General features: G+C 38.0%; 2 protein-coding genes across 4 annotated transcripts in view; one reads left to right on the forward strand and one right to left on the reverse strand.

Annotated features, from left to right (window-relative positions):
* JMJD1C (jumonji domain containing 1C) overlaps nt 1-19,287 on the reverse strand; it is a 224,926-nt gene that overhangs the window by 172,070 nt on the left and 33,569 nt on the right. For all 3 annotated transcript variants that reach the window (XM_036735648.1, XM_036735645.1, XM_036735646.1), the window contains exon 2: nt 18,438-18,602. The gene's annotated coding sequence lies outside the window, so the exon portion shown is untranslated. The remainder of the gene's footprint in view (nt 1-18,437; nt 18,603-19,287) is intronic.
* LOC118829440 (collagen alpha-1(I) chain-like) overlaps nt 1-19,287 on the forward strand; it is a 164,169-nt gene that overhangs the window by 68,790 nt on the left and 76,092 nt on the right. The window lies entirely within an intron of this gene.

The following is a 19,287-nucleotide window of genomic DNA, read 5'->3' on the forward strand; positions in this document are numbered from 1 at the left end:
TTAGCTGAGAATCAGAAAAGAAACAGTTTTGTCCCACAAACAAGACAAGAAAGCAATTCTAAAGGAAGAATTTAAATACTCGGAAGAAGGCCTGCAGTCCTGGAAATAGCAGATGTCTTCCCATGATGATGACAGTTATTCGGTCATCACTTTAAAATCATGCCATGTACATCATTTTAGCTGCCTTAATGAAGGTAATTAATAGCATTCTATAGGCCATGTTAACTTTTTTTAATGACAGAGGCTACAGAACTCAAAAAAGGCTATATGATGAGACACCTTTGAGGTTTTTACCTATTCTTCTGATGCTCTGCTGGTAGAAAGAGCTACTACCCTCTAGAAGTCATCACACTCCATCATTCATATTTTGAAAGAGATACAGAAATCAGCACCCAAATGGGCCTTCCTAAAATTTGTCAACTTTAATTTAGCTTTTTTTGGGGGGTGGGGGAGGGAAGGGGTATTGGAGTGAAGTGACTTGCCCAGGGTCACACAGCTAGAAAGTGTCTGAGAATGAATTCAAACTCAGGTCCTCCTGACTCCAGGACCCATGGTCTGTGCTCTATGGTGCCACCTGGTGGCCCTTATTTTCAAAAATACATTTTATTGCTGCCTTTTGTAATGGGTTAATTCCCACTCCTTGCCCAGTTTGAATACTCTCTGTGAAAAACAATTAAGAAAAAAACATCTACAACCTCAACTCTAATTAGGCAACATGGGCAGCTCTATCCTCTTGCAGAGGAGGTAGGCTCATAATCTTGCCTCTAGGTCCTTCACGCATTTTTCACTCCTCAAAGTCAAACTTCTTTTTGCTGGTTGTTATCATACTCATTGTGCTTGTTCTTGTTCTTCTAGTGACCCAAAAGAAAGGTTTCCTTCAAAATAAGAAGAGTTTCAATAAGGAGAAAAATCCATCATACAGAATATACAAATGCATTCTTCCTCTCCATAGTGATGGGAAAAATTCCCGCTACAACACCACCTAGCTCTTAGTTTAAGACGCTATCTGAAGATATTATGGAGCACCTAGGGCCACCATAGTGCACGGAGCACCCGGCCCAGAATCAGGAAGATTCATCTCCCTGAGTTCAAATCTGGCCTCAGACACTCACTAGCTGCGTGACCGTGGGCAAGTCACTTCACCTTGTTTGCCTCTGTCTCCTCATCTGTTAAATGAGCTTAGAAAGAAATGACAAATCACTCCAGTATCTTTGCCAAGAAAATCCCAAATGGGGTCATGAAGGGTCAGATGCAACAGAACAGCAACAACACCACAGATATTAATTAATTAATAAGATCATCATGCAGATCCTGAAGGTGCCTAGATCTCCTGTATTCTGAGAAAACTTTCCCTTGACCCAGCCACCTGCATTTACTACTGTTCTATATCTGTTCACCATTAACGGCCAAAGTCCCAGATAAAGCTGTCTCCACTGATTACTTTCACTTCCTCATATCCTACTCATTTCCCAACTCCTTGCAATCTGTTCCCTCTTAGGTCATCAATGATTTCAGCTGCTGAATCCAAAGGTCTTTTAAATTAATCCCCCTCTGGATCTTTCTCCAGAATCTGACTCTGTTCACCACTTTGAAATACTGTCCCTTCCCTGACACTCTGGGACCCCACTTTCTCTTAGTTCTACTGTCTGGATTCCTCTTTTTCATTCCCTTTCTCTTAATTGTCAACCAAGTTACACTGCCTCCTAAGCATGGACGTATCTGACTGCTTACTTCGGGTGTCTCATCTTGGCAATCTCATTGGCATTTCATACTGGACATCTTGAGGGCAGAACTGGCTTTCTCCTGACATCCATGCTGCCTGGAGTCGTCCTCGCTCTTCACTCACCCCATCCCTCACATGTGTTCAGTGCTCATGTCTTGTTGATTCATCATCAGATCACCTCTGAACTGCAGCCCCTTCCCTCTACCCACAAAGCTACTTCAACTGGAACTCTCATAACCTCCTGTCTAGACTTCTGCAGTAGCTTCCTGATTGGTCCTAGCCAGGACACCAAGAATGAGAGTTCTTTTTAGGTCAGACACACCTCTGAATGTCTCTCACATTGTACTGTATAGGCAACCATTCATGCTAACTATACACATCAAAGAAGGAAATGACTTCCTTATAGTGTTGAGTTTTTAAAATATAAAACTTACCCTTAAATGATCTCTCTTGATAGTATCAAACTATCTTTACAGCTAAAACATGAAAAAAATTTGAAAATAAAAAAAAGAAATGTAATATTTTATTTTCAGGAAGGAATGAGGGTTGAAAAATAGACAAAATGTGACATATGCTAAAGACATGGCCAGAATCTCTAAAAAATAAAATGAAGCAAACAAAATCCTAAATAAAAGATTCAAATTCCTGCCATGAAATGCCTTTTGCTTTCACCACAGATGTAGATTTCAAACCTGGCAGCCTTTTAAACCCAAAGGCTGTATTACCGAAATGTTACTGATTCACTTGGCAGTAAATGAGAAACTAGTCTAACTCGAAGTTAGCAAAGGCAAAGCACATTTTTTCTAGTTAAACATTAACTCCTAAAGGGACACAAGGAAATTCTTCTTTTAAGCACAAAAAACAACAAAAAACAGTCCATTACTAAATCACTATATCTTTATTACTGATACACACATTAATAAGCAATCTAACTTATGTCAAGGATCTGTATTTTCAGAAAAGCTGCTGCCTAAAATACCCATTTCGATTATGCAAACAGAATAAACAGGACAGGCATCTAGCAAATGCTTGCTGAATTAATGAATGCAAACACACTACATTTTACCAAATACTCTCTTTTTCTTCTAATTTGGCAAATGAAGGTAGTAACAGGTTTGAGCCTACAAATGCAATGTAATGAAATTTTTTCTTCATTCAGCTAATTCAATTTTTTCACATCTGTACAGGGGATGGAAACTTGGCAACATTCTATTCTCTATGTACTAAGGAAATCTATTCTTGATCTTGAGTTCTACAAGGAAGCTGGAGCTTCTAAAAATTTGGGGTGAGATGGTAGCATATTCCAAATATGGAAGAAAGACATCCTGTGCAATGTGTTCAAGAGAAACCAATGAGTAATACAATTTTACATGGAGAATGAAATGGAGAAGAGAGAGGGTGGATACAGGAAAACTAGCTAAGAGGTTACTGTAAGAATTTAGGCAAGAGGTGTCCAAGGCCTAATTTGTGGAAAGAGGGTCAAATAAAGAAATCTTATTCATGACAGTGAACCATATTACGTCCAAATTAAATGGATATAAGTGAAAGTACTGCCTTAAAATTGCTGAATTACAAACAGAAGTGTTAAGGCTCTGAACAGAGCTAGCATCTTTAATTTCAGATGTATAAACCAAGCCATTAATACATCCTCAGCTTTTTAACAAAGGATATCAAAGAATCCATCGTATTTAGTGGCCTCTAAGGTGCTGGAAAGTCTTCACATAATGCAGCCTGAAACATGCAGAGTTCAGTATATGTAGGAGAGTGACAGCTAAGGCATTAACTTGGTACTGAAGAACTTCAGGCTTCAGGGAATTCCTAAGCCCCATCTCCACTGCACAGATTTAAACTAGGAGAAGCTCTCAAATTTAGCCTAGAGCAAAGGTTCTCAAAATGTGGTTCCAGGACCAATAAACTTTCAAGGGGTTAACTATTTTAATAATACTGCTAATATATTTAAATTGTATATATCGAAAGCTATAGTCCACATAAACAAAAGCTCTTTGAAGGGGTCCTTATAAGAGTATATAGTTGTCCTGAGACCAAAAAGTTTGAGAACCAATGTCCTAAATGAGGGGTGGGGAAGCTGCAGCCTCGAGGTCATGTGTGTAGCCCTTTGACTGAATCCAAACTTCACAGAACAAATCCCCTTAGTAAAAGGATTTGTTCTGTAAAACTTGGGCTCAGGCAAAAGGTCACACCCAAGGACCTAGAAGGCCACACATAGCCTTGAGGCTGCAGGTTCCTCACCCCTGTCCTAGACCATGACTAGTAGGAGACTGGCCTAGAGATTAATTTTCTGTAAAATTTTTGTTGTCAGCAAAAATACAATTTTAGAACAAAAAGGTTCCATTATTTAATTCTCACGAAAAATTTGCACTATGGAAACATTCTATAAAATGAAGTTGAATTAAAGATTTATTGACTTTAGGAGTTTTGAAAACATAACATTTTGCTTAACAAGGCAAAAAGAACAATCCAATTATGATTTAAGAATTGTACTATGGGGAGCAGCCAAGATGGCGGAGTGAAAACAGGAACTTGCTTTAGCTCTCCCACAAATCCCTCCCGTAAAAAATGACTCTAAACAAATTTCAGAGCTACAGAACCCACCAAATGACAGAATGAAACAAGTCTTCAGCCCAAAACAGCCTGGACGGTCGCTGGGAAGGGTCTATCACACCGTGCTGGGAGCAGAGCACAGCCCAGCTGGGCCGCACCAGGACACACTAGGCTGGAGAAGGCCTCAGGGCCCTGAATCATTGAGGTGTGCCAGTTTCCAGACTTCTCAACCCACGAACGCCAAAGACAACTTAGCAGGAGTAGAAGAAGTTGAAACTAGGTGTTCCTATCTCTCTCAGGGTAGAAGTTCATCAGCCAGCCACTCATGGGCAGCATTCCACTACTGATCAACAAAGAAGCTTGGATCTCCTCCACTGACCTGGACTGACACCAATGGTACAGGGAATACAGAAGGTGCTTCAGAGTCGGGAAGACCTGAACTCAAGTACTGCCTTTGATATATACTGGCTGTATGGCTCTGGGGAGTTACTTTATTTCTTAGTGCCTCTGGACAACTTTAAGATAGGAGACTGCATATCTGTACTGGAAGAAGTTTCCTCACTAGGAGTTGCCTACACTAATGAAATTAAACGTCTAGACCAATATATAAAGGCCAAAAAAAAAAAAAGCTCTTAACAAATCTGAGTTAATTTTCTAAGTCTACCCCACTTGGCTGCTTAATTATTGGGTGACATTGGCCAAGTCATCTAACGTCTCTGAGACTTGGATTCCTCATCTATTAAAGGGGGATGTAAATAAAATTTTACTATCTAAAAAAAAATAAAGAATTGTACTGTGGGGGAAACATGGGGTTCTAGAGACAGAGGACCTGGGCTTACAATCAGCTCTCTACACTGACTGTCTGGGGGGCCTTGAGCAAGTGGCCTGGGCCTCAGTTTTCTCATGGACTAAATAGGTTATCTTTCAGTCCCTCAACCTAGTCACCCTAAAAAAGTTATTAAATATAAAAAATTACCACAAGGAATTAGGACAATAAGGATCTGTAAGACTATAAAAAAGAAACATATTTCTCACCTTATTTTAACAGAATTTCACAAATGTGTATTTTTTAACCCAACTTTTTTTTTGCTTTTGGCTTTATTCTAGTTTTTTGTAACTCATTAGTCTAATTTGTTCAAAGTGAAAAGTGTTAGTTCTGTGGAGGGAAGGAAGTATGTATTTATGAAGCTCCTACTATGTGCCAAGCACTGAACAATTATTATGTCATTTGATCCTCACAACAACCCTGTGAGTAGATGTCATTATTAGCTCCATTTAACAGATAAAGAAACTGAGGCAGACAACGGTTAAGTGACTTGCCCAGGATCACACTGTAGGCCCGATTTTAAGTCAGGTCTTTTTGGCCTCTAGATCCAACATACTGTGGCGCCACCTAGCTGCCTTTCATCTGTGCTGAATACATAGAAATATGGAAAGTAAATTATGTGTCAAAAGTCAGAGATATCTTAAACACTGGAAAAATAATGTGGCCTCATCATTTAGAAAAGAAAATTTAAATTAAATAATAGTTTATCGGAGTAACAGAATCCAGGACAGAACACCTGAGGTTCATTCAATCCAAATTTATCATCCAGTTACTATCCTGGTAGCTGTTATCTACTCTCCACCAGGGCACTCTTTCCTTAGCGAGTTCAGATCTTGATTCACAATTTGCTCTCTATCCCAGCTCTTCCCCTCACACTAAGAACTTCATAAATGTCCAGTTCCTCAGCCCATTCAGTTTCAATGGCCTGCTCCTCCCCTTCACTTCAGTTACACAGAGAGATGGCCATATCCTTGGCCCTGCCATCCTTCATTAATTCCCATAAATTCAAACTCCTTCATCCAATCGTCTTTTACCGTTCCATCTTTTCCCTTTGCCTTACAATCTCAAGACTCAATCCTAGTCTTCATCCTCATGATGACCTTAGAAGCTTTCACTCCCCAGTTCTTTTCTCTTCCATCATCCCTGAACCAGCTCTACTTTCCTCCTTGCCTTATCTTAGAGGCCTTTTGTTGAATCCCATCTTCTAAGAGTCAGTCCCTTGTCCCCTTATCCTATCAACAAATCATGGCTTGCCAAACCACAGCCTCGGAGGCTTCTCATCATCCTATTCATGATCTGCTGAACAGAGCTAAAAAAAAACCATAAAACAGTGTTAAGTGGGTCCACAAAAAAATTGATGTAATCTAATCTTACCTGGGCCCCCACTGCAACAAAGCAATCCTTTCACAATTCTATGGCTATTCCAAATTTTTTTCATTCCTCTTTAAGCCTCCAATGACACCCATCTCCCTCCCACCTTCTCAGCCAAATATCCTGCCTCATAATTCGCCATTTCCCAAGAATGAACTCTTCTCTCTTTTTATCTCTCATTACACACACATTTTTTCCCCTACTATCTTTTCCTTTGCTTGTAGGACATGACAAGGTCACCCCTCCTTCTTCTTTTCAAGCTGCACCATCTCCAGCAATACTGTCATACTGGAAGAAATGATGGAGGGGATGGTTTCAGCAAAACCTGGGAAGACTTGTACGGACTAATACAAAATGAAGTGAGCAGAATCAGAAGAACAATTTAAATAATAATGTATGATTACAAAAAGCTGTGAAAGATTTAGGAACTCTGATCAACACAAAGACCAACCACAACTCCAAAGGACTCATGATGAAACATGCTACCCCATCTCCAATTAGGGAGGTGACAGATTCAGTACACACTGAGGCATATGGTTTGTTTAGCTTCTGGACATGGCTAATGCAGGACTCTGTTTTGCTTAAATATACATCTTTGTAACAGATTTTGTTTTTTGTACTTTCACAGTGGAGGTGGGTGAGTCGGGAAGAGAATTCAAAGCTGAAAATAAAGTAGAATTTAATTTTTTAAAGATCATCTCAAACAGATTGCATTCATTCTCATTTTACTCTCTGCATAAGGAAAAGATCTCCCTATCTACCTGGCTCCTTTCTGGTTGCCCATAAATACCTATCTTGATAAAGCCCTTACTTGAACTGTCCATCCCTGCTAGGTATTGTCTCATATGTCTTCTCCTCTTGGCTGAATTCCTGGAGAAAGCTGTCTATACTCCATGTACCCACTTCCTTTCCCCTTATTCAATTTTAAGCCATCTTCAATCTCACTTCTGACCTCATCACTCACATGAAACTGCCCTTTCCAAACTGCCAAGAATCTGTTTACTGCAAAACTGAATGGCCTTTTCTCAAACCACATTCTTCTTGACCTTACACCTTGGACAGTGTTGATAACATGCTCATCCTAATTAATCTCTTCTCTTTGGGTTTTCCTGACACTGCTCTCATCTTTCTTCCTCCCTCCTGCCTGCCCACTTCTTCTCAGTCAACTTTGCTGGATCTTCAACAAGGCAATGCCTATTAACTGTAGAGCCCCCATGGGTTCTTTCTGGGTCCTGTTCTTTTCCTTCTGGATTATCTCACTTGGTGATTTCATCAACTTCCATGGGTTCAACTACTCTACCTACGAAGATGAATCCAAGATTTACACCTCCAATCCCATATCCAATGTGTTGCCAGGTTTACTGCCACAAAATCTCCTCTTCTCCTCACTCATATAATGTTGCAAATCCTTGTAATCTTTAGCGCGAACTACCGCAAAAGCTTCTAATTGGCTTCCATGTCTCAAATCTCTCCTCACTCTAATTTATTTTCCACCCAGCTGACAAACTGATTCCTAAGGCATAAGTCTGACTATGTAACTGCTCTTTGTCCCCTCAATAAAACTCCAATAGCTCCCCATTACCTAAAAATCAAATATAAAATTCAGCATTTGGCTTTTAAAGCCTTTCATAATCTGGTCCCTTCCCACCTTGTTAGCCTTCATAGCTTTTACTTCCCATACTCTCTACAATCCTGATATCCTTTTTGCTGGTCTTCACATACCATGATCTATTTCCTAACTCTCTACCTTTTCACTGGTTTTCCCTCATGTCTGGATTGCTCTCCCTCCTCACCTTAAGGACTCAGCTCCAATCCCACCACCTTCTGGAGGAGGACCTCTTCACCCAGCCCTCTGTTAGTGTCTTCTGAGATTTCTGAGATTACCTTCCAATTATACTGATACATCTTGCACATACAATTTTTTTTGGCCTATCATTTCCCACCCCTTTTTCTCCCCAGAACGCTCACTAAGGACAGGAGCTTTTTTTTTTAAATTTTTCTTTGTATTTCCAACCAGAACTTTGCATGGTTCCTGGAACATAGTAAGTGCTTAATAAATGTTTATTGTTTGCTTCCTATTCCCCAATCACCATCTCTCCTCCTCTAGAAAAGTTTTCTCTTATAATAAATAACAACAGTCAAACAAAACAGATACATGCACAGGTCATGTCTGAAAACATATTATAAACCTACAGTCCAGGGACCCACTGGCCATAGTTTTGCTAATCCCTGTTGTAGTCCATTAATTTCTTGCCCAGAAGCATCAGTTTTCTCATGCAGTGGTTGGGTCACAGCATTGATCATACTTCTGTCATTGTGTTCCATCTCAGTTATTTAGTCCTATATAAATTGTTCTTCTGGTTCTACCGTCACCAACACCAAATGCTGATGAACATCTACTATTGTACCAGACAAGAGAGCCTAATGCAGGCAGGCAGCCTGAGAAAGAGAGGCAGAAAACAGGATTCACCAGATGGATCAAATCACTACCTCTTCTAAAAACCCAAGGGAAACAGCCCAAAAGTCCAGAGAGTAAAAACATCATACCAGACCACTGATCCTAACTGCAAGTCAGCCATTATCAAGAAAGCAAACCTTGCAGAGACAAGATTTGACAAAAACCTGGCTCTACAGATTTTGTAGTCTTAGCTTCCTCAGCAGCCAAAAGACTCAGAAAAGAAAGTTCTTAGAACCAAAGTCCTCAACGCAGCCAAACAGCCGAGTGTTACAAACAGAAATGATCCTAATGTAAATGACACTGAAAAAGGGACATTATTATTGCCTTCATCCACTTCACTCGAAGGATTTTTAATTCACTCTGGGCTTTCCAATGTGATTTGCAGTTTAAACCTTCTATTGTATAGTCTCTGTCATTAGAATATTAGACTACAAGCTCCTTGAGAATGGAGGCCTTCTGGCTTTTCTACTCATATCATCATTTGTATGTATATTATTCACTCGTATCATGTAGTATAGTGCCTGCCACACGGAAAGCATTTAATAAATACTTAATCATGGTTTCACTGATTCCTGATATATATTCCCAGTAATAGTATTGCTGGGTCACAATTTAGTGACTTTAAAGGTGGAGTTTTCCAACTGGTTTTATGAACTAGGGAATTTTTTCCTAAGTAATTTATATTTTCTGGTTTACAGGACAGTGGGTTATTGAGTTCCACTGTTTCTGATTCTCCTTTGTCTAGTCTGCTTCACTTATTTACAAATCCATTTTTTCTGGATGATTTTGATGACTGATCCATTATAATACAAGTTGAAGTCAGAGAAGGTAATAGGTAATGAGGAATTCAGGATGACCCCTAGGGTTGTGAGCCTGAGGAACTAAGAGGATGGGCGTTGCCCTTTACAGGAACAGGGATGATGGGAGGAAGGGGAGGAATTTATGGGAAAAGATAATGAGTTCAGTTTTGGACATATTCAGTTTAAGATGTCTGTCTCAATCTGTCACTCTTTTCTGTTTTATGAGACTGTTCACATTTAAAGCTATAAGAATTAGATTTATATGTGTTTTTTACAAATTAGGGTTCTCTTCCTCTTCCTCTGTACTGACTCTACTTTGTTTCTACAGTTATTTTTGGTATTCATTGGACTACCCAGTTTTCTCAAGTAGAGTATATATGCATATCCTATTGCACACCTACCCTATGCCTTTTATTGCCATCTAAGAGTAGTCATTTTAAATTCTTCATAGATTAGTTTTGGTTCATGACTTGCGTCCATACAGTTCACAGAAGGGAAAAATTATGTCTTCCGGAGTCAGGAAAGCCTTCTGAGATTAAGTGCAATCTGAACTTAAGCATTTTTAAAAAAAGCATGGTAGGATGGGGAATGGCTGAACAAGTTGTGGTATATGAATGTAAGGGAATACTATTGTGCTATAAGAAATGGGGAAGACACAGACTTCATAATAACCTGGAAAAACCTACATGATCTAATGCTGAGTGAGCAGAGCTGAACTAGGAGAACATTATACACAACCACAGATATACTGATTCTGTGATGACTAACCTTGATGGACTTTGCTCTTCTCAGGAATATAAGGATCAAAGACAACTCCAAAGGACTCATGATGGAGAGCGCTACCTACATCCAGAGAAAGAACTATGGAGTCTGGATGCAGATTGAGGCAAACTATTTGCTCTCCTTTTTTTTTTCTTTTCTTTTTGTTTTTTTGGTTTTGTTTCTTCTTTTTCATGATTCATTCCATTGGTCATAATTCTTCTTTCCAACTTGACTATTATGTAAATTAAGTTTAATGTGAAGTTAAAAAAAAGCAAGGTAGGAAGTAGTGGAGATGGTAATAACAAGAACCATGTGAGGGGAGAGGGAAGATAGAATAATTTGTGTTAGGGAAATAGGAAATGGGCTATTTTGGTAGCTCGAATATAAATAATACTATGTATGTGATAATTACCAAAAAACTTTCAATGGCTCCTAATTGCTATGGAATAAAATCCAATTTCATTAACCAAATCCTTTGCTAGAAAAAAACACAGACTTTGCCTTTGTCTCTCAAATGCTAATCAGAGTGCCTTGGACATAGCAGGTTAATAGATAAATCAAGCAATAGGCCTGCCTGGAGGTTGTAGTTAGGCAAATTAACAGCTCAGTTAATTTAGGTAGGATAAACTATTTGGGATTCAGATTCTTCATCTTTAAAAAGAGAGAGATGGACTAGGATTTCTAAGTGGTTAAAGATATATTGAATGATTTTGGTGAAATTATACTCCAGATTATGCCACAAGTTTTTATTATTGTTCTGTTTTAATCAAAACAGCTACCTAAACTTACTGACTATATTATGTCTTATTGTGGAATTTTGTCATTTGCCTGTTCTTGAACCCTATAAACTGCAAATCAAAAATGTCTTGGGTAGAGAGATTTTCAAAGGCAAAACAAATCTTTAATCCCTTTGCATGTTCTCTTTCTTTGAGCAAAAATGCTTAGAATTAATTTAATTAATAAATTTGTCTCAAGTAGTTTTTGCCTAAAATTCCAGGGTTCTCAATTTTCTTCTACATTATGAAGTCCTATTTGCTACTTTGCTTTAAAATGTCACATTTACTTGGTTTATCACCCAAATTCTCCACTAGACATCTAGGAAAATTAAGTATTTTTCCTTACTGTCTTACCCTATGTTTAATGAATTAATTTTCTGCCTTCAATTTTGTGAATATTTTAATTTTTATAATTTCTACTTAAGTGTTAAAAGTTTATGATTTGTTGCTTTCCTAGTTGTTGTTTTAATTGCATGCCTAATTCATGGACCTCTTCTTTATTTTGTTGATGAAATCCTTTAGTGATAAAAATTTGCCCTTAAAGACTTCTTTAAATGTATGCCCAATGTCATCATAATGGTATCTCATAAGTAGTACTGAACCCCAGATTTGCTCACTGTCCAAACGAGTTTATTCCATTTCCTGTTGCCTCCCAACTATATGCATTACCATCCATGTCTATGTCCTATTTCCTGGAGCTACTTGCTAGGTTTCTACAATATAGAGATCGAAATTAAGTATCTTAGAGTTCATCTAGTCTCACTATCTTATTTTACAGTCGATGACTCAGAATTTGTGCCCTTGCCTATCTTCGACATACCATGGTCTCCTGTGGCTCATTGGCTTCCACCTAAATCAGTCCAAATAAAGGATTTATATCCATTATCTCATCTGAAGAGATAGTTCTACAGAAACCAAGATCCAAAGCTGTTCATTCACTTGCCCATGTTCACTTAGCTAACTATGAGTCCGTGATGGGTTTTCAGCCCTGAGCCTTCCTAATTCCAAATCCAAAGCTCTTTCCATTCCAGCACTGCTGAACGGGCAGGAGTTTCAAATGGTTCTTGATGCTTTCCTAAATGTAAGTTCCAAGAAGAGAATTCACTGCCTGGTTCTTCTGCTGTACACCCAACTGCTTCCCGAATTCCTTTATAGGTTTTCACCAATAAGTGAGACCAGTTTTTTCTTTTTTCCCTTTTGGTTCCAGTGATAGATCTCTAGATGGTCATTTATTGGCAACTATACTTCAATATCTTTAGTTTCCCCAAGACATTTTCCATGGATGCTCGCTTAGAAGGTCCAGATTCATCCTCTACAAAGAGCCTTTAAGTTTTTATATAGCTCCAGGGATTCTGAATTTCTTCTCTTTTCCTAGAGTAGCAGGACTAGTGAGAGCGGTAGTAACAGAGCCCTTTAAGGTTTGTAAAGTGCTTTACCAACAGGTTGCTATTTTATTTGATTCTCACAACACCCCTATAAGGTAGATGTTAATATCATCATATTTTACCAATAAGGGAAACTCAGGCTGGGAGAGGTGAAGTGACTGCCCAGGGTCAAAGTGTTTGAGGCAGGATTTGAACCCAGGTATTCCTGACTCTCAAGTCCAGTGCTCTATCCACTATACAATTCAGCTGCCTTTCTGTTACGTTCTTACCATTCTTTTTAACTCTAGCTTTCTTTCTACAGATCTTTTTTTCCTCCTGTTTTCCTCATTGGCTTATTTCTTCTGGACCATTAAGGACAGAGGAGATTTCCTCAAGCTAAGGAAATTAGTTTTTATTTTACACATACAGCTGGTGATTGATAGTAGACAAAAGCATCACAGTGCCTCTAGGTTACTTGGATAATTCTCTTTATCTTCATATATTGTAGCACCTTTTGAAAACACTTGCTCTATGCCAGGACAATTCTCTTAAGCGTCTAGGATTCAGCCTTGTCTGCCATTGTCTTCTCTGGTTCTTCCTGACTATACTAAATGGGCCAATTATAAGTTGTCAGTTATTTGATTAAATGTTTCCAGGGTCTTTTTTTTTAAAGCCCGTGCCTTTATGTAAAAAGTAGGCAGTTATAAACACTAGTCCAGAGACTGAAAAGTAAAATTAAAATATAGCTTCCATTTGCTACTCCCTTTCCTAACTTGTTTTTTTCAGAAACCCTCCAGCTTTTCTGAGCTTCTAAAATCTAACTGTATTTACTTTTTAAATTATCTTAATGTGAACTTAAAAGTTAATCAGACCAGAAGGACTAGATGTCTATACACAAAATATAGAAATTATGGGTACCTATGATGAATTAGAGATCCTAACAAAGCCAAGTGAACTTTATATCCCAAATTTCACTGAGACTTGGTGGGATGGGGTTCATTACTAATATAAAACTATGAAAGATTATACCTTATTCAGAAGGAACAAGACTGATAATAGGTGTTGGGACACACTAACAGTTGACAAGAAGCAAATAAGTTCCCAGATGTTCTCAGGGCTCCTGTGCTTATCTGGCTATTGGTGGCAGTTGGTCATAAGGTGTTGCTGGTGGTAATGATCAAGGTGGGCAACTTCCTCAACACTGAAAGGATTTCTCCTTTTAATGATGGCTGAGGGGTTTGAGCTGCAAACAGCTCTAGTGGTTTGGGTGCAGGGTCCTGGGCTATCTCTAGGAGGGACTGAGAGAAGATGGTGGTCAAGTTGGTTGACTGGCACACGCTGCTTCCAATCAAGGGTGCCTTCCTGCTTCAGCAAAGCTGGCTTATCTGCCCTTTCTCATTTTATGTACTTTATTTATTCATCTGAAAATGATATTCTGGAAAGGCTTCATCAGATTGTCAAAGAGGTTCATGAAGAAATGTACTGGTAAATATTTGAAAACCAGTTCTTCCCAAATGCAAGAAACTCTTCTACATCTAATCTGCATTACTCACATTTTCTCCATCACTTTCTTAAGTCTCTATTAGCGCAAAAGGCAAAATCTTACAGCTCTTGGCCTGTCGACCAAAAATGTTTTTTACAATTTTAACTACAATAAAAACTATTTAAAAACATTCTGGCTTCACTGGCCATACAAAAACAGGCCTCAGACCAGATGTTGCCTGAAGTTTACAATCAAGAAAACCCTAAACAAAGCCCTGGATTTATAAGGTTTGCATTCTGTTGATTTCCAAGGTGTCAATGTTTAACACTAATAATTTATCCACTGTTCTGAGCTGGTCTCAAGAAACAAAGACATTAAGAGTCCCAGATCTAGAAGAACTTTGCCATTGATCAAAAAGATAAATAAAACAATTAAACATAGGGAGAACTAGACATAGGCAGACAACCACTTAATAATCTTAAATTCCATTTGTCATATGATTCAAAGGGTAATGACTTGATCCACTGATGAGGATCTTCACATGAGTTGGGTGAAGAAAGGCAATTCTCTCTGTGGAAAGGAGTAAGGGCCAACTGCAACTCAAGTAAGTATAAATCAAAGACTGGATCAGCTCAGAAACCAGGTTTTCTTTGGAGTTCTGCAATCCAACAGAGTATGATGTAGGATGAAGTAAGCTGGAGGTCATAAAGGAGAGGTAGTAACAGTGGCCTGATGACTCAACAGAGCCCCCTAAATTTATCCTTTTATGTCAGAATGATTTTTCCTATCCTGTCCCCATTTTAAAGTCAAGGTGGTCACTCGCCAGAGACAGCAATTGTGCCATTAGGTTAGTGAATTCTGAAAACTAGTCACTAGAAAAGAATCTCAAAGTTGAAGTAAATCCAGAGGTAAACATGGAGCTATAGAAAGAGTACTAGATCTGGAGTTCCGTTTGCTGCTGGGGGCAAGTGGCTATACCTTTTGGGGCCTCAGTTTCCTTTCCATGTAATTAAAGGGTAAGATTTGATGACATTTATATGGTTCTTTACAGCTTTAAATCTATGATCCCAAGATTTTCTGATTCTAAATAATGGAGAACCAATTCTACTCAGACTGTTATTTACAAGACCTCAGAAGCCCACGCCAGGGCTGGGACTATCTGTCCAGTAGGAGGCAGTAAGTTATTGGGGAGGAGTTCTCTGATGCACAACTCTATGACACCAAGATAGTGCAGTGCAAATGAAATTATACGAAACATCTGAAGACCCAGTTGTAACGCCACACAGGCAGACTTTTTTTCCCAGAACTTGTACCAATGTTTTGATGAAGCCTTTTAAATCAGAACACATGGTAGACACGGCAACTGCCACTTCTGGACAGAAAAAAATGGAAATCAACACCCATCATCTACAGTTTTCTATGGATTGCTGTTTCTGGCTACTTCAATTACAATAGTAAGAGAATGGAAATCCTGAGCAGTTCCAAGTATAACAAGATGGATGAATAGGTGTGGGAAATGCTTGCAATGGAAAAGCCAACTCATCAAATAAAGGGTTTTAACATATAAATTTAAGAATGTTTTTTAATAGGTTACATGAATAAACAGTATAAGTTAATGAAAATCATAAGACACTCCATAACAAGACAAAAGGCTGAACATTTTAAAAAATTACTAAAGTGTAACTGTCATTTTTTGTTGAAAATAAGAATGAACGCTGTTTTAACAATGTAAATTTAAGAGTCAGTAGGAAACAAAGAGTAAAAGATCATAATTAAGAATTTGTGGGTCATACTTCATTGTCTGTGATACCTTAATATGATTTGTAATTCAAGACAATCCAATTTTACAAAACACAGTATAAGTAAAAAATATTTTACAACATATTTCTTAAACAATCTTGAAAATTTGAAAAATACTTAAGATCAGTAATTTCATGTATTTGTGACCATTTATACAAATGTAATTTCAGTTGCTTAAATGCATTTTATAACTCCAAAGGGAAGTTCAATAATCTGAAAAAGAACTAATGATACCTCTTCAGGAAGGAGAAGAGGAGAAATAGGGGAAGAATGTAGGTTATACCGAAACAAAAGATATCAATCAAAATCAATTTGAAATTGTACCACACGCTCTGAGGCTCTCATTCCACCCCTACTAGACTCCATTCAGTTCCTCAGAGTATGTGGCTACCCTCTCTCAGAGCCAAACGGAGACCCAGGAGACTGGGAAGTGCCTTTTCTAACACTATCAGTCATGAACCCACACTAATGGGCTTCCCCCAAGACTATCAGGTAAGAATAATTTTGTCAGTAAGCCTGTGAAGTTTTCCAGCTGATGGGAAGATAGGAAGTCCTATACCTACTATGTAGGTCTATCAGAAGTGTAGATCAAAAGATGAAACAAGGTTCATCTGGTATGACCTGTCTTCATGAAGCTGTCTTGGGTCTTTGTGACTCTTAACTATATCTTATGAGTTCGCCAAGAACAGAAGTCAAATTTACGGGTCTATAATTTGCAGATTCCATTCAATTCCCCCTTTTTGAAATCATAACAATGATCCCTTTTCAATGCTATAAGTACTCTTTAAAAGAAAACTGAAAACAACACTCTATCATTTCTGTCTAGTATTTCAATAGCCTAGGATATCTGGGCTACGTAATGACCTCAACATTTTCTCTTCCCATTCTCTATTTAACTGAAGAGAGATAGGAATTCCCCATTAGCCATTTCACTGTGCCCTACCTAATTAAAAAAAAAACCACTCCATTTAGCAGAAAAAACTGAAATAAAACTGAATTTGAACAGCTCTGTATTCCTGTCCTCAGTTGTCATTTTCCCAGAGGGTCATTCTCAAAATTTTTTTAATCTTTCCCTTTTCCCACATTAGCTAAATAATCTCCAGACCCCTTTTATTAATCTTAAATTCCATCACCATCCTCAGGTCATTCCAGGCTTTGGCAAAACTAATACTATTTTTACAAGGCCTTGTTACCATTTTAAAGATTCAAACTCTCATCACAAGTCCTTGATTCCACTTTCTACACAAGTCTTTTGAAAATTTAAGTTGGATGACAACAACCCCAGACAGACAAATTAGGTAATTTAGTTAACATCTTTTTTCATTCTTGTACAAATGTTTTTCAAAATTTTAATCTTGAGGGGTTCCCATCCTACCCAAGCTACTTCCCCTACAGAATTTTACTTCTTAATGACTCTTTGAAATCTAGTCTCCCAAAATCAAGGATACATGTAAAATTAATCTGCTCTAATAGAAATTCTAAACTGGAATGGCTAACTTTCTTCCACTGTTCACATTATTTTCACAAATATAACTTCTTTGTTGGAGTTGGGTGGAATAAGAATATGATTTGCCCTTCCTTGTTCACCCATGTATTCATCTAAATTTTCTATCTCTTTTGGTCCTCTGCACACACAGGTGATTGTAGTATACCAATAACAATTAATAACTGAAGTTAGTTTGTTTTCAATATATCTGCCTCAACAAATTAAAAGTGAAGTCAGAAAAAAAAAAGCCTTCAATGCTAGTGGACAGAGCTGGCCTCAGAGTCAGGACAACCAGATTCAAGTCCCACTTCTGACAAACATGAGTCCTAGGAAACCAGGCCAGCAAGTAAAGTGCTCAGTGCCCCAAGCACTTCTCTCTGCCTGTCACCCAAGGCTCATCTGCCAATCTGCATGCATAAAGGGACTTTCTGGCACCAGTGAAATCACATATCTGGTTCAAATCATTTAATGATATTTCATTTCCCGTTTAAGCATATGAAGTAGTTTACTCTAAAAGACCAGAAGGAAAAAGAAACCAACTTGCTCAGAAAATAAGTTTTACTCTATTTCCTGAAAACTGAATTCTCTGTGAAGCAATTTTATAATAACTTACCTTGCTCAATAAGCTCTGAAAGATGGTCACGTATGAATCATAGCAAAATGATCCCCCCAAACAAAGCCCCACAATGAAATGCAGTCAAAAACTTTAAAACAGGTGCTTCTTTTCCCTTCCAAATGTAAAACATACCTGAAATAAGAAATTCCAAGAAGCATGTCACCCAATCAACCCAGCTCTCAGCATCCCTTTCTATTTTTTTCCACTTTTACTTAAACTTTGTTTTGTGGACAGAATAGAACTGAGAGCCATATTTAGCAGATTTTTGTGGCAGAATGATACATGAGAAATTTTAGAAAAGAATGGCAATTCTTTGAAGATTCAGTCAGATACTTAAGAAGCATTAGTATTATGGGAGTGCTATGTATAACAACTGACATTCTTACTGGAATATTAAAAAAAAAACTTACCAATGTAGGCCACTCAATTTGTTTAATCTTTGATCTCTGAGTCTAGCTAGGGTCCTTCCTTCTTGCCCAAACTAGTTGGTATTCCAACAAGAAAGCAGTAAAATCTTCATAAACTTGAATCCACTGTTGCTTCTCCCATTCAAGATCATCAAATCTGACATATATCTAGGGAAAAGTTACATAAGCAAAGTGAAAAAAAAAATATATCAGTTTTTCATAAAATACTTTTTGAACTGAAATACAATATACGAAACTGATTAAAAAGTAATTTCTTCTAAAATTAGTATTTACTGTAAATACTCAACTAGATTTCCTTTTACATTAATTTTTTTTCACCAAAGGCAAATAAGATATAATTCAATAAGGAATGTAGGCCAGTAAGGATTCAATTCAAACTCTTATAACTTTTACATTGCTCTTGTATGTACAGAGAACTGAATTCAGCAGTGATCACCCTAAGATGCTAGAAGTAAAATGGCTAAAATCAGAGAAACATTAAATTCTGTTCACACTAAATTTCTTCTATTAAAGTAAGAGTCTGATTTCAATCATAGCGCAAGGAAAACCTTGGGTTGTTCTTAAAAGCTATGTTGACTGTGTAAAATTTCTGGTAGATCCTGCTCATCCACAGATCACTAAGCTAACCCTAGAGGAGTTTGTCACCAGAGGATTGAACAAGAGAACCAATGTGTCAGCGTGAAACTGTCTACACAGAACAGGCAGCCAAAAGTGCAGCCACAGTGCCACAGGATGAAATTATTGCTGTTGTTCCACTGTTTCAGTTTCTGTCTGACTTTTCCTGATCCCACTGGGCTATTCTTGGCTAAGATACTGGAGGGATTTGCCATTT

Source organism: Trichosurus vulpecula, chromosome 8 (assembly GCF_011100635.1).
Source record: "Trichosurus vulpecula isolate mTriVul1 chromosome 8, mTriVul1.pri, whole genome shotgun sequence".
In the NCBI taxonomy this organism is placed as follows: Eukaryota; Metazoa; Chordata; class Mammalia; order Diprotodontia; family Phalangeridae; genus Trichosurus; species Trichosurus vulpecula.